Below are 16,873 nucleotides of genomic sequence, written 5' to 3'. Positions count from 1 at the left end.
TAGGTGAATTTATAACATGATGTGCATTTGGAGGTCAGAGAAAAACCTTAAGGTGTCTGTCCCCTCCCTCCATCATATGAGTCCCACACTGAACTCAGGGCAACAGGCTTGTAAGCATTTGCCTTTAACCACTGAGCCATCTCAGTTCCCAGGCCTTACACTCTTTGATAAGTCTATGAATTGCCTTCTTTGTAAAATAATCCAATGTTTATAAAGTACTTTTTTGAGAAGGTGCCTTGGGCCACGTCCTATTTTTGAAACTGGAATAACAGTAATAGAAAATCTAAAAACCTCCCGATGCTTAATTCCATCCAATTGCCCAGACAGGAATAAATAAGTGACTGAAAATAACAAATGACTTCAGGAAAAATACCAGAAAATGTCAGGGGAGCAATAATGGAGAGAGAAGAAGAATGATATTAAAGACTTTGGTGAGGTAGTATCTGAGCTGAAATGTAATTGACAAGTTGGAGCCAACCTTGGAAGTTAGAATATCCAGACACTAGCCTGAAGGCATGAACAAGCTTTACCTATTTCAGGAACAAAGAGAAAGTTTGTGTTTTTGGAAAGCCTGAGGGAAGAACAGCAGGAGTTAGCATGGAAAAGGTGTTTAGAGAATAATTCATCCGCGGTCTGCTGGGTGATGTTGGGCTAGCTGGTGTTTTCCATGGCTATAAAGGGACCTCACCTGTGACTCATACTTGTACTCAAGTTTTTGTCTGAATGTTGACTCTTGATCTTTTCAGTAATGAAGCTTCACTTTCATAATTTTAGAATATGTATTTATATAGTTAGCGATTTTCGGTTTGCTTAGTATGTTGCCTGAATAAAAAAGTTTTAGATGTACTAGCTATGCGGGACCATTCTTCCATCCCAATAGTAATGATCAAACCAACGTATAAATGCCAAACCAAAACTCAGAATCTGAAATCCTTGTTCACAACTTTAGGGTATTAAATAAAATTAAAACAGTATCAAGTATAGGAAAAATTTCTTATTTAAGAAAGTGAGAATTGCCTATCTTTTGCTTCTCTTGGGACTCTTTTCCTACTGTAGGCTGTCTTATCCAGCTTTGACTGGGGGGCTTTTGCACCATCTTATTATATTTTCCTTCGTCCTGTTTGGTTGTTGCCTAATGGAGTCCTGCTCTTTTCTGAAGAAATATTTAGTGGAAGTGCTAAGAAGCTGGGCTTTGGGGAGCTGGGAGAAGTGGTGGGGGGAAATTGTGGTTGGGACATATTGCATGAAAGCAGAGACTGTTTTCAATTTTTATTTTTAAAAAAGAGAGACAAAGAGAGAGAAAGAATATAATGGACTTCTGTCTATACTCTTCAAGTTCCATTAATGATTTAATTCTCTAAAAGCCAAATTTCTGCCTATATAAATTTCCCATTTAATTAAAGTACATTGAATTATTCAGAACAAAATATTATAGTTCATAATATTACAGAAGAATTTTCTTGGATACTTTGGCAATTCACAAGGTTTAATATGGCTTGCTTGGCTGTTCAAAATATAAAGAACCTACAATGATTTATCTACATTTTCTCCTTTGACTTATCATAATAACACTGTGAAGAATATTCTTATACCTAAATTTTTCTGTTTAAACGAAATACCAATATTTTAAGAAAAATAAATACTTTGAATATCTTTTTAAATTGGAGACAAATGAATTTTTAAAATAGGGAGAGGAAAATGGATAAACCTAAATAATACCTGTCAATGATACTTAAGAAATTAAAATTTTGGGATAGTCATGTATTAATTATGCATATCAACAGAGTACCTCCTATTTCCACATTAAACCGCAAGAATTGCCCCAAACCTCAATCTGAACTATCTCCACTTCTTATATCTTCCTCACCTTCTGGAACATATGTATTGTGCTACTTTATATATGTGTTGATTGTTTTAAATTCTATATATAAGAGAAATACAGAATTTTTGTCTTCCTTTGCCTGGCTTATTTCATTTCATATACTCCAGTTTAATTCCTGATAGTACAGATTAGAGTCAGTAAGTATAGAAAACCATGCCTTTCTGTCAGTGACGGGAAATCTAGGCTCATATAATAAAATACACACAATGAAATCATTTTAGAGTTCTATTAGCCAGCATTTTCCTGAGGAAAAGAATGAAGATTATCAAGATGGTTAGTAACAAAATGATCTCTGGATAGACAGCATTACTTTGTGCTGATAGATCTGTTTTTGACCTTCACAATAATTATTTCTGACAAGAATAGGAGGTGTGACAGAGGGTCTCTGTCTTTGAGCTTTAAGATGGCTAAGGTCTTGTAGGACATCATAGCTCTGTCTGGAAAATAAACTCAGGAGACAGTAAAAGAAAATTATAATACTTCCACAGTTTTAATTATTTTTTAGTTTAATTCACTAATTTTTTAGTGGATTCTAAAACAAGCAGTCAGTAATAAGACGTGATAGCTAGCCTCTCATTCGAGGAGCTGTTTGGACTTTCTGAAAATTCAGCTTCAAAGTGTGACTGCAAATCTGCATTCAAAGTCTTTCGCTCAAATAGGTAGCTGAGAAGTGCGGAAAAGAAATAGATGAGAAGAGACCTCAGTCTGAAGGAGTGTACCACTGTTCCCCAGGGCTCAGAAACAAAATAGCAGCAATTGACACGGAGAATCCACTGAGCATTTTCAAGATAGAATGAGTTTGCAGTCTTGGACACAGCTTGACGTGGTTTGGAATCTCCTGTGTAGATCCTAACACCTTCTGAGAGATTGCCTAGAACACATTTCCACTTAATCTCCGAGGAAATAAGACAGTGAATACAAGAAGACAAGTCCAAGTGGCTAATTTTCTGTATTCTCTGCCAACTAGAACCATCACCACCAGACAGCTAACAAATTAATATATTGGCCTTTGTTGTGTTCTCTGTAATTTGAGAATGTGGCCCATATGTATGTAAAGCATTCAATATGTTAGAGTATAAAATGTGAGTTGTCATTTTGTTAGATATTTTTAGTCATTAAGTAAATGTTCCCCTGATATTTTGAGTCCTGGATGATATTTGGAAATGTTTCTGCATTTTCATTTTATTAAAAAAAAAGTCTATGCAAAATAAAATTTAATTTTAATCATGTTCTCAACATTTAAGATATATTTATATGAGTATATATTTAATTTATCATATATCTCAATACATAATTATATATATTTAAGAGATATATATGTATGCATTTACTCTAGAAGCAATCAACATAAGCAAAATTATCTGAAATTCTGCTTATTTTGGACAATACTATTGTCAGTAAGCACATTACCCAGGCAAGCTTCAATCTTTAGACCCAGGAACGGCTTTCCATTGTGTTACAATTTGCTAAAATAGAAATTACTGTAGCACACCATAAAAGTCCTAAGAAGGCAAACTAGAATCACTTCTGTCCTCTGTTTTTGTAGGGAATAATAATAAAAACCTTATTTTTGTTACCTGATTTATTCAAGAAGTATCATGTATAACAAATAAATGTCGATGGGCAAGTTATCTAATATTCAATTTAATTAGTTTATGATAGAGGTATGAAGTCAGACATGCCAATTAAGGGGATTCTTTTTATTCTAGGTTTTGGATAGTGAGACTACATGTAATAGCAAAAAAAAAATGGACACTGGCTATTTATTTATTTATTTTCTACTCTGAAGATCAGTCAAGACATCCCTCTCTAGTTATATTATATTTGGAGTAACATATAATAATGTTATTGTGGATCATGTCCATTTAACATGCTTTTTTAACATTTTTGCAAGTCAACATTTCTTGAATGCCTATCAAATTCTAGGGATGATGTGAAAACCACATATTTACTGACCATGCTTTAGGATTGGTGATTGAAGATTCTATTCTTGTGATATTTAAAAAAGTAGTGAAGAAAGAGTTCAATGAAATAATTACACATGATATGTATAATTAAAATAGGATTCTTTTAAAATAACATCTTTTGAGAGATAAAATTAGCACGTAATAAATTTCATACTCTTAAAGCTTATATTGCAACAGTTTTTACTGAGCTTACACACATACACACACACAAACAAACACACAGGATTTGATCTTAGAATTCTTTCTTAAATTCATTAAAAAATTTAAAATGACACATTAGCAGTCATTACTCATTTTCCTTACCCTATCATCTGGGCAAACTTAATTTTCTTTCTCACTCATTAATTTTTTTGGCATTTCCGATCAATCAAATTATAAAATATATAGGTTACTTTAATCTGGCTTAATTAACATTTTCCAGGATGACCCATAATGTACTACATAACTGTGGTTATTGATGTTTTTTTGAAAAAAATAAGTTTGTTTTAAGGATTGACTATATATTATTGATGAAATTATCCATGTCTGATATTGGGTTTTATTTTACTTTTAGCTAATATAAATAATGTTGCTCTGAAGATTCACTGGTAATGCTTAGGTAGCTGAGGATGCATACAGTAAATTGATTACACAAATTCTACACAACAGTGTGTGAAGTTTCTGTCCCCCTCTACCACCAGGTTTTTTAGTCATCTCTTGCATATTTTGGAGTCTGACTGTAACTTGAGCTCATTCCCATAATGATTAATAGCAGTATCCCTTCATGTCTAACTAAATATCTTCTTTGATGCAAAATCTATTAAAATAATTTGTCTATTTTTCTCATTGAGTTGTTTTCTTCTTCGTCAATAAACTGTAGGTGTTAATGTTCAATATCGTGGTCAAATTCCTCTCAGAGATGTGATTTGATAACAGTTTTGTCCATCTTTTTGGTTATCTTTTTACTTTCTTAATGCTGGTGAATCATAAAATGTGTACTACAGGATGAAATCCAAAATATACATGATTTTTTTTGATATTGTTATGCAATCTTAAGTATCAAATGTTGCAACTTGCTTTCTGACCTAATTAAAATTACATCTCTAAAATTTTCCCCAACGACTACATTGCTAGTAAAACATATGTTTTGATAACTTTACACAGTAATTTAAAAATATTTTTGCGTTTATCTTTGTTCTGATTTTAATCATTGATACTTAGTAGAGTATTTCATTACAGAATTGCCGTAGATATCCTTAATCTTATTCTTATATTGTTAACTCAGTTTTTAATACAATATTTAAAATTTCTTTATGATCTTATGTGATACTCTTTGTGCATTTAAATCTCCTACATTCTCTATCACCAGGTGCTACATTCTGTGAATTTTGGTAGGATTCACAGGTTTTAGTGTTTTAGTGTATTTCAAATCTAAAACTCTTGTACCAACATTTTCCTAGTTGTACAATGCTTGGAAGAGGACTGACTATTCAAATCTATTCTAAATTGTCTATTTTTACCTTAAAGCCTATCAGATGATTTTATTAGCTCAACACTCATTTCTCATGTGTATACATTTGCAATTATAACATGGCATAACAGAGCCAACTCTTCAGAAAATGAAAATCCCTTCTATATTTCATTCATAGAGTTTTTCTATTTTTATTTAATTCTCCTTGTAGACCAAATCTTGACCTTTATATACATGAGACCAGAAATTACTCATTTAGCTTCCCTCTTGTTGAGGACCAGCCTCAACAAAAATACTTCTTACCAGGGTAAAGTGCATGGGAAAGATAAAGGCAGAAACCACAAGACAGTATTGGGAGGGAGTTTCAGAGATTATTCAGATCCTGAAAGTCACCTGTGTTTATATAGTCACAGCTTTTATACCAAATGTAAACTAGGGGAAAAGGTAACAAAAAGCTTCATTAACATGATAGCAGGAGACTTTCCATAATCAGCATTCTGTTGCCTAGGAAGCAGGATGACCCAAATCACATAAACTCAACATACACTTGGTTTTGTAGGCAGAAAACAGCCTCGCCCTAGGTGAGCTTATAGTTACAATGGAAGAAGCAGAAGTACATTGGCATATCCTGACCACCTGTCAGGATGATGCTGAGCTTTCTTAACTTCAAAAGGGGGGCAGGCAGCCACCTCCTGAGCTGGAAGGTATGAATAAGCTTTGTTATTCTCCAAACTCTCTGACCATCAGATGAATTGGGAAATAGGCCTGCTTTTCTCTGAACCAACAACACAAAACCATCTCTCTCTATCTCTGACTATTTTTATAAGCTATATCAATTTCTATATGTGAATTTAAAGTATTTTTTTTTACAAAAAGCATGTTTACAATTTGTAAGAAGAACATTTCTTAATCTGTTCTGATAATCTATACTTTAGCATTATGTTTCCATTTATTTTTACTGTGACAATATATAAATAATTTATGACTACTATTTTGCTCTTTGTTTTTTATATACCAATTATATTTATACATATATACATATATCTAGTTCCCCACTCTATCCACTGTATTAAGAATACATATTATATTATATATGTCATAGTATATCTTAATTTCTTTTAATCAGATTTAATTTGCAAATTATGTATATATTATTATCTTTGAGGCTACTCCAAAATTTATTGCTATATTTATTGTCATTTTAAAACACCTTTTATTTATATATTATCTTCAAATTTACAATTCTTTCTCACATCCGTTTATATTAGCTGATGAACCAATGAAGTTTTCAAAATGTCAAGCCTAGAATCTCTATCTTGGTTTTATTTCTAATTTTTCTCTTCACTTGTGTTCTCTGTATGATGCGACATTGTTTCCAGTCTTTGAATTAATTGTTAGAGGCAGTTTTCTTTGGTAATTTATTTTTATTGTTTGAAAATTCATACACGCATATAATTTATTTAAATAAAACAATCCTTTTCTCTTTAATTTGTTTTTTTCTCTGTGATCTCCATCACCAAACTTATATTTAGAACTGATGTAAAAATCTTTCTCTAAGAACTATAATTTGAGGTTATACCAAAGATTGTTTTCCCGAAACTAAGACCCTAATTTTATATTTCACTTTTTTTTGTATTTTTTTGTTGAATACCTGTTTGAAACAATAGAGGGGTTGCCATGGTCCAGTACGTGACCCCTCATGCAGGCAGCATTTTATGCAAGGTACTAAAGGCAGCATTAAGTGGACTCAATGAGTTTTAAAATGTGCATGAAATTGGGAGGGAAAAGTGGTGTGGGTATAAGAGAGAAACTGGACTTTAGGAAATGTGACATGAATTTGATCAAATCATTTATGGATTAAAATAACAATGGTATTTTACAGAAAGACAACTATGTCCCCTACCTACTTTCTGAGGTTTGATATAGTTGTTGTCAACAATATGCAATGTGAGATGATAATGCGGAAGTAGGGCAGTGATGGAGAGCAGGCGGCCAACGTTCTTTCTTGGTTCTCTTTCTGGTTCTGGGAAACAAGTGTGATTCATTTGTCTGAGCTAATGGTCTAGGCGTGAATAGGTGAGAAGTAATCGGTTCTGTTCACTCTCGTATGTTATTATTACCATGGTTTGGGCACACCACCGTGTTATTTCTGACACAATCTCTCCTCGCAAAGAAAGTAGGGTCTGTGGTGGAAGAAATGCACAGAACAGGTGTGCCTCATAGAGGACTTGAGCTTCTTACAGGTATAAGATAAAGGGTATAACTGGTACGTGAAAGTGGAAGTGATGGGCACATATGAAGGGGAAGCCCCAGCCAATCACCTTGTCTGTGGGGTGTGTCCCCCCCGGGGCCACACATAGTCTATAAAACATCCCTGTGCGTTTATTTTTCCTCTTTGGTTTCCTGCACTCCTGGCCTTTGCGAGATCTTTGGTCGTGTAAGTTTTCCCTCAATTATTAAAATCTTTTAAATAGAGCTGGTCTGGTTATTTATTAATCGACCTCACCCCCTACACACATACAGATCTACCAGGGGACCAATGACTGAGTTTCCAATGAGAGGTGGTGAATTTAAGGAGTAAAAATGGTGGATTAGACTGTTGACGTGATAGGCCTGATGTGGGTATATTTGTTTGTCAAGCAGAATGTCACAGTAAATTGGAGCAAGGACTTGTTGTACAGATAGATTTTTGAACTTCGGTTTTATTGAAGAAACTTGAAGATATTATTAATCCAACATGTTCACATAAACTTGAAAATACGGCAGCTTTTTTGACCTTCTGTAGGTTTTCACTATTTACAGATGGCTTGAAAGAAAAGAGGCAGAGGGACAAGGCAGCTGAGAACATTCTGGCTAAGCAGTAAGGGAAGAGGCAGGAGGAAAGGGAACTCACATGTTCAGGTTATAGGAGGGTTGCTGAGATGATATGATGAAGACATTTAAAGGATGAAGTGGGAGTTATTGGCCTTTAAATTACCACTTTCCATATACATACATTTGGTAATTATACAGGGGGAAGTGTCAACTGAAACATAAAAATGCTGAGCGATTTGTATGGCATTAGAAAAATCACTTTAGTCTTAATCGGTTTACTTTTAGTGATGGGGTTATTTCTATTGAGAAAAATCCCAGTTAAGTGATTAATGGGCTGATTTGGACACACATGCATACACATGCACACACACATTTGTGTGTATATATATATGTGTGTGTGTGTGTATGTGTATATATGTGTATATATGTGTATATGTGTGTGTGTGTATGTTTGTATGTGTATGGACAGTACCATAAAATCATCATTTCAGATTTGAAGGAGTGCAATGCATGTGATTATGTGTGTGTGTGTGTGTGTGTGTGTATGTGTGTATGTGTGTGTGTGTGTGTTTATTGGAGGTAAACTCAGGAAACCATTTCCTTTCTTATAGATTTTCTTCCTACTCCTTGCCTCATAAGAACAGAAATTCATCATTTTTTCATAAAATTATATAAGCAGTTACAAAAGATAATAAAGTCTTGAAAGATTTTGGATGGCTCTCAAATCAGTCGAGAACACAAGGTAAAGATACTTGGACAAGGGTCCTACAGAGAAGACGAGAATGAAGCCTTGCCCTTTTATAAAACATAGATGATATAAAGAAAGAAACTGTGAGATGAAATTTCACACTGTCTTTGAATATCTTAAAGAACAATGAACCTGGAATTTCATTGCTATGAAAATGATTCTTTTAATGTGAAAATGATTGCGGGGCCACAATCTAATCTTTCTATGAGTCTAGTCCTGAAGTCTCCTTAAACACTTTATTCTGAAAGTAAAACTAGTCACCTAAGATTATTTTAGTTTCATTTTTTTATTTTATATTGATGAGTGTTATGATTGCACCACTAGCTTACTTAGTATTGGGGGAGTCCAGTAAACTGCTTCAGATAATCTAGAATTGTGTTAGAGATTACAAGCTACCAAGTGGGCTCTGAGGTCTGAACCCAGATATTCCCGAAGTGCAACCAGCATTTTTAACTGATTAGCCATCTCTCCTGTTCCACATTATTAACATTAGATGAAAGATAATCACTGGAGAAGGAAGAAAAATAAAACATAAACAAAAAGTAAACTTTTAAATTTCTTAACTGTCAGGCAGTGGTGGAGCATGAATTTAACTCCAGCACAGCGGAGGCAGAGGCAGGTGTATCCTTGCATTCAGTAGCAGCCTGGTCTACAGAGTGAATTCCAGAACAGAAAAACCCTTTCTCAAAAAACATAAGCAAAACAATGACAACAAGAAACCACAAAACCAGTTCCTCTCCCAACAAAAAAAAAAAAAAAAAAAAAGAAGAAAAGAAAAGAAACGAAAAATAAACTTATTCTTCTTTACAGGAAAATAAAAGCAGATTACAAATCAAAATAATAAATATGAAAAAAATACATTGAAATATGATGAAAGAAGCATATGGGGGGCAGCAATTAGAATACATTGTGTAAATGTATGAACTTGTTAAAGAATAAATTTAGTTATTTTTAAGTAACGCAGAAATAAATTCTTCATCTAATTTTAATAATGCAAGCATTCAGAAGGAGCCTTGAAATTTTCTTTTCTACTAGTGATAGTAAGAATAATATAGTGAAAAAAAGGGTGGGAGGAAAATAGCAACAGAAGTGGAAAGAGAAATGGAGGAGAGAGAGGAAGTTGGAGCGAGGAAAGAAGGGCAGATGAGTTCTGCTGGAAACTAGAGATCTCTCAGAAGTGTGAATGAGCTAAAGAATCTCAGCCCTGCTGCTGCTCATGCATCTCCAGCATCATTTCGTATAGGAATCATTAGCATTTTATTAACATTGAAATCTAAGGGATTTGATTGAAATCTTAGATCTTTATTTTCTTATTTGTAAAAGCTATACTTTTGACCCCAACTTGAATTTTATAACTTATGAAAAGGGGGTCTGTTAATTAATGCATTCAGAGAGATTATAAGGAAAAAAACTGTCTATTTTTCATATAGTTTTATACTCTAATACATAAGGAGGAGGAAGAAGGCAAAAGAATGCTTTAACATGAAATAAAGAGGACAATCAGAACAGTTGACTTTCTTTAACACTTGAGACACCAAGCCACTATTTCCTGTGTATCTGATGTGTGGTGCAGTAAACACACCCTAGACCAAGTACAGCCACCCTCTATATCAAACCTCCTATTTTAAAAGAAGGAGCACAGGATTATACTTGAATTCTCTGACCTTTCGTCAGGGTATAGTGAATCCACCTGTATGGGCCATTTTAATATCCAAAACACCAAGTAACCACACCCTAGATCAGGATATCTTTCTTTGTAGCAAAACTTGTTGTCAACAACTTTGAAAGCGCAAAAGTTAGCTCAAACTCTCTCTCTGAACTTCGGGCTCACATCTGTGTGTATCTCAACAGAAGACACAACTAATCGGAGGTAAAATAAGATTAGCATTATTGACGCTTTGTATCTTCAAAATATTGCCCTTTCATTTTGGTTCCTTTGTGATGCTTCAAGTATGTTTATGCAGGATATAATTTATTTTCTTTATAGAGTGATCTCTCTCACTTAATTGTGAGAAATGACAACTGTTGTAGACAGTGTTAGTAACAGTCATAATTAAATGAGCAAAAAAGTGGTCAGGTCTAGTGGGAATCCTGTATTGATTAGAGTTCACTATTGTCTGTTTGCTCAGTGGTCATCTTCAAAAATCTACATGGAAGACTTTATGATATCCAAACTTATTCTTAGGTTCAATGATCAGAGAATCTACAGTTTAGCTAACTACAATAAAGCAAGCAAACAAGCACAGGACAATGAAATATTCTTTACCACACTAAAACTTTCAATTTGTGGAGATTGGTCAAAGTTCAGAAAACAAGAAACTTCGGTGTGTTCATTCCTAAATGAGATGCTGATAGCTCAGTTTCTCATTTAGATGATCAGAATCCATGGAAGAAAAGGACATAAAATGATTGTAGGAGGGAGACGTAGTAGAAGATTGCTATGAAGCAGTGCTTTCTGGATATTACAGAGCCAAGACACACGGGGACTCATGTTTGTTATGGCCTGCACAAAATCAAGCCACTTCTAGTCCTACCCCTACTGAGGAGGTTTGGGCAGTTGAGGACTTCTGGGAAGGGAAAAGTAAATTTTCTTTAATGACATGACTTCTGATAAACTGCCATGTTTCTGTGAATGGCCTTATATGCAGGTACATATGGACTAGACTCCAGCTTACAAAAGTACACGTGTGAAGTGTAGAGAAGAGACTGTGGGAGAAGATGGAAAGATGTGGAGGTAGAGAATAAAGGGTAGACTTGATCAAAGCATATCAAGTAGGTATGAATTCTCAAAGAAAAAAATAAAACTAAAAAAAAACATTTCAATTAAAATTCAACACAACCATTTTTAAAAATTTAATTTGATGGTTGGAGAGATGGCTTAGAGATTTAGAGTGCACTTACTGCTTTCCCAGAGGAGCTAGCTTCAATTTCCATGACCTACATAAGAGCTCACTTGTGTGTGTGTGTGTGGGGGGGGGCGGTGGTGTTTGCAAATGCCATAGTATACATGTGCATATCAAAGGATATCTTTGAGGAGTGGGTTCCTCTCCTTCTACTGTGGGTTTCTGGAATCTACTTGGGTCCTCATGGTTGTGCCACAAGCTCAGTTACCTGCTGAACACTTGACCTGACCCTTGGATCTTGACTTTTGAACTTCCCTCTGACCTCTTCTTGTCCTGTTGTCACTAAGAACTATATAACCCCATGTGCCTTTATTGCCTGAGCTTCTTGTTTGTTTGAACTGAGGAAGCAGATTAACAAGGCAGGGCTTTTCTAATGAGTTTAGAATAGTCCTCTTCAGAATGGGCCTCATTTTTTAATTGGGTCATATATCGAAAGGAAGCAGTGCTGGATAAGGCCTAAGTGAAATCTTCCCACAAATCACCCCTCATTGATTCATGAGAAGAACATGAAATTGATATCTGCTAAGAGAAGTACTAGACGTGGAGGATGGAATCCATGCACATATGTTTCCAAGACCCCCACCTGGAAAGGAGACTAAATTCGTCTCCCTTCAGACGACATTAGGATTCTTTAAGACTCTGAAGTGTGGGGGGAATATTAAGATGGAGGTCTAATCTTAAACCCAATTTAGAGAACATTAGCCTGCTTCCCTTGAGCCCATGTCTCCTAATGTGAAGCAAAGACTTTTCTGCTAATGAAGGCAAAGGCTTCAAGCAGAGGTCATTTCAAACCTGCAGGAGGACAGAGGGTTCCTATTCTGTCTCTACCAGGGATATTTTCCTTGGACTGCTGTTCCCAGATCTGCTTGAAAGCCATCTGCATGGGACCCTAAAGGACCTACAGTTTGAATTACAGGAGGGAATGGAAATCTCATTACAGAAAGCTTCTGTGGCTTCCCAGGATTTGGAAAATAGCAAGGTATTTTCTCTTTATCACAATGCTCATTTTTTAAACTGAGTCAGTAGAGAAGAGAAAGACAGCTTTGCACAGAATTGTAGAGGTCCAGGGTTTTGTTTTCTCTATGTTGTCTGAGATAGTGGACATATATTTGGGATTACTTGGACGAGACGAGGAATGTGGTTTAACACTGTCTAAGGTATATTTTTACTCGAGTCAAAATGGCAATAACTCTGCCATGTAGACACGAAATCTGGGTGATTTAATAAGTGAAAGTCGTGTGGTAATATCCATACAGATACAAAAACAGATAAACCCTTTCGTCTTTTGCACCATAAATAAAAAAAAAAAAGAAAGAAAGAACTTACAAAACTTTGGGGAAAGAAAGTGCATGTTGAGAGACTTATGTGATGTGCCTGCGAGTTTCTTAGAGTGTGTGGGGGAACAAAGATGAGGGATAGTCATACAAATGGAGGAGAGCTATAGGAGCATAGGGAGGGATGGGAGATGTTAGAACAGGAAGGCTGCCTGAAGGGAATTTTACAATCCTAAATCCTGATAATTTCTTAGGCATTAATTTTACTTTAATCAGCCTTGGGTATCTAGAGGAATCTTAGTCCCTTGGAAGGTGCATTTCAAGGAGACACTTGTAATTTTTTTTGCCTTATTATAGATAATGTGCAAGCCAGGAGTGAATGGATTTATGTTTTGTTAACTGTGATTGATCTATTACTAAAAAAATCACAGTTCCTCTCTTGTTGTATGGGCCACGAATGATAGTTTTCACAGCTACCTCCTCAGTTCTTGGTCTCAGGTGCACTAATGGTCCATATTCACTTGTAGATATTAAAGAAAATAGCTGTCAGCCATGACTTTACTTTCTCTTGTATATTTAAGAGCAAAGATAGTTCTTTGGGCCTTTATTCATACACTCTGCCTCATATATGATCCTCCAGTTTATAGAACATTTACAATATCCCACGCAGCATACCTAAAATCTGAAAAGTTGTATTTTACAACTAGCATGATTGAGTAGCTGCATTGCTTGCACCTGAACTTAGTAGAAAAAGAGAAACCAAGGATGAGAATTGGGAATAACATCCATAGTGCTAGATAATGGACTCCAGTTCTGGTTGGCCAATCCCTCTTCTTGCCAACTTGCTTTCTCTTATAGTAAAGTTTGGTTTTAACTTCCACTCTCTAATGTATTACCCTATAGATTTCATCTTCTTAATTTTCATAATTTATGGTTTGTGGAAATTGGAATATCATAATTTCCTAAAAGAGACACCAGATTAAATTTTTGCATAATTTATTTCTGGGTATACTTGAGTGCAATTTTTCACATAATTCATTTTGGGCTATACATGAGTAATTAGTACTAAAAATTTTCCTTGCAGCAGAAAACACATATAACTACCCATTAATTCTCATTATAATTAATATAACATTTCAGAGCTACTATTAATGGATGTAATTATATACTATGGATAACTGTAAACTCAATCATTATATTAATAAAACATAAAATATTTCTGAAGCAACTGGAAACTGTGTAGTCACTAAACTATAAGGGTATGACATTTTGCCCACTGTAGGAGATGCATGTTACACGTTAAAAAATATATTTGATACCCAGTCTTATGCAAAATATAGTTGAGTTTTATTTTTTAATTTTATCATCTTTGAAGCTAGGGATAGAACTATTTCATGTAGCAATTCATCCTAAAATGGTAAGGGCAGAAGTAAAAGTGAAGATTCTAATGGGATTGGAGATCAATGGCGTAAGGGTAGGCTGCCGAGGGTCCTCTCCTTAGGCTGATATACCGCTGTAGAATCACTCAGTGGGAAAAGTGATCGCTGGGACAGCACACTGATGTGAGCTCTGATCTCCAGAATCCTTGTCAAAATTTTGATCTAGCCATCCATCCATAACTTTTCCACTGGAGGCACAGACACAGGATCCCTGGACCTCTCTGGAAAGCCAGATCTGTCAGAGATCTTCCCCTTCAGACCACTGCACACAAGCAATATTTCAGATACAGCCTCTATGACTACAGTATCTGATTTCTCTTGTTTCCCTCACAGTTTTGCTAACTTTTGCTGTATTGTGCTATCTTTTTTTTTTTTTTTTTTTTTTTTTTGTCTGTGTCTCTGCCAACTGCACGTGAATCAAAAACCAAGATGAGAAGGGGCTGGAGAATGAAGCTCACTAGAGTTAACAACTAGGAACTATAACCTTCAGCACAGTGAATAAGGTATGCAGAGATTTTTTAACAAGTATTCTTATTTCCAATTTTAGTAAAGTAGACAAATAGTCTAATTGTATTTTTTATTGCAAATGATTTCCAAGTTAATTAATAATTAAAGTGAATATTAATGTTAGTGTTCTAATGTGTCTGGTTCACTATGTCCCCACTTTATTTGATATTAAATTGTCCTTTTCCAACTCTAAGCTATCCTCAGCCCTGTTTCATTAGGCTTTCAAAATTATTTGAGCTAGTTTCCTCTTGGAGCTGTACTACCCCATTGTATGACCTTGCTTCTTGTGTCTCTACTGACCTGCTTAACTTTTATTTTTGTTCTTCAAATGTTAGTTTAAATGGCACTTTTATACTTCATAATTTCTTAGTTAACTTAATGAAGATAGTCTCCCTTATTATTTCTTCTTTAAAGCCTTCAAATGTTTTTTTTTTTCTTAGCACTTCCAGACTCTCAGCTTATTATATTGTGTGCATATGATTTGGGGAATAATTCTTTCTCCAGGTGATGGCTTAAAAAAACGATACCTTCTATGTGTGTGAACTAATATGGTACAGCACCATGCCATGACACAGGCCAGCAGTTGCAAGGTTTGTTCTCAGCCTTTACTTAGACTGTCTTTGTCTGAGGACCTTGTGAAACCTCATTCATGTTACCTTTGATTCTGACAACCATAAGACACATCCCACAATGAGCAGTTTGAGGTGATCTTTTGCAGGCTTATTTAGACTATGGTTGGCATACCCAACACTGCTTAATACAGGAAGGTGAGCGGTATGCCACTTTCATTTCCACTGTTCACCCAGAACTCAATATAATCTCTAGCAGATGGCAGTATCAAATAAACATTGGCTGAGTAAATATATACCAGGTGTATGTTGAAAGACTGAGCTTTTTTTCTTTTGGACTTTTTATGATAGACACGTATATAAAGGTTTTCAGCACCAGGTGGTAAGGAAGAGAACAATTTCCCATGCCTCTCTGCTGAAATGTCCTCCCATGAATGAGAAGTTAATAGTCTGTTATCTCCTCGTATCATTGGCGGAGGCATATGGCTCTTTCTTCTTGCCAGGTGTGTTGAGAAAAGCCCATTTCTTCCCAATAGTTAAAAAGAAGCAAAGACACAGAGACAAGCATGAGGTCACTGTGAGTTATCACCCATGTCATAAGTATAAGGGACATTGAATAATTACCAGATGATTTGAGGTTGAATTTTAGAGTTATAATGAGGTATTTCTCTAAATGCCTGTACAGGAATAAAGGTGAGCTTGATTCCATTAGAAACTGTGTTTCCATATAAAGAGTCCTTGTGTGTTTAAGAAAAGCCAAACTAAAAAATGCCTTGATTTCCCAGCTTTTTCACAGATAATGGGTAAAAGCCTGCTTTTCCCGAATGTTTACAAAAAGCAATTAAGAAATCTATGAATCCCAGAGGATACTTCATTACTGTTTAGGAATGAAACTGTATAAATCAATGACAAGATGAAGATTGCATTGGAGTCTTACAAAAACCAAAACTGAATAAGAATACTGGGTTTTGCGTGCCTATTTCTCATACTGGGCTGCCTTGCCCATCCTTAATACAAGAAGAGGTGCTGTGTTGTGCTATAGGTTGATATGCCATATTTTTTCTATATCCATGGGAGGGCTGTAGTTTTCTGGATAAAAATAGAAAAGGATTAGCAGAGGGGAAGAAGTGCGGGACTAGGAGGACATAGGGAAGGGAAACTGTAGTCAGAATGCAAAGCAAATCAATGAATGAATGAATGAATGTAAGAATATGTTCCATCATATCTTCAGTACCTCTAGCACCTTTAACTGACTACAATTCACCCATAAGCTGTAGTTTTGAACTTTACAATTAGAAGGGAATATTGGTTTTATATAAT

This window comes from Arvicola amphibius, chromosome 15 (genome assembly GCF_903992535.2).
Source record: "Arvicola amphibius chromosome 15, mArvAmp1.2, whole genome shotgun sequence".
In the NCBI taxonomy this organism is placed as follows: Eukaryota; Metazoa; Chordata; class Mammalia; order Rodentia; family Cricetidae; genus Arvicola; species Arvicola amphibius.
Note: the sequence above shows the minus strand (reverse complement) of the source record.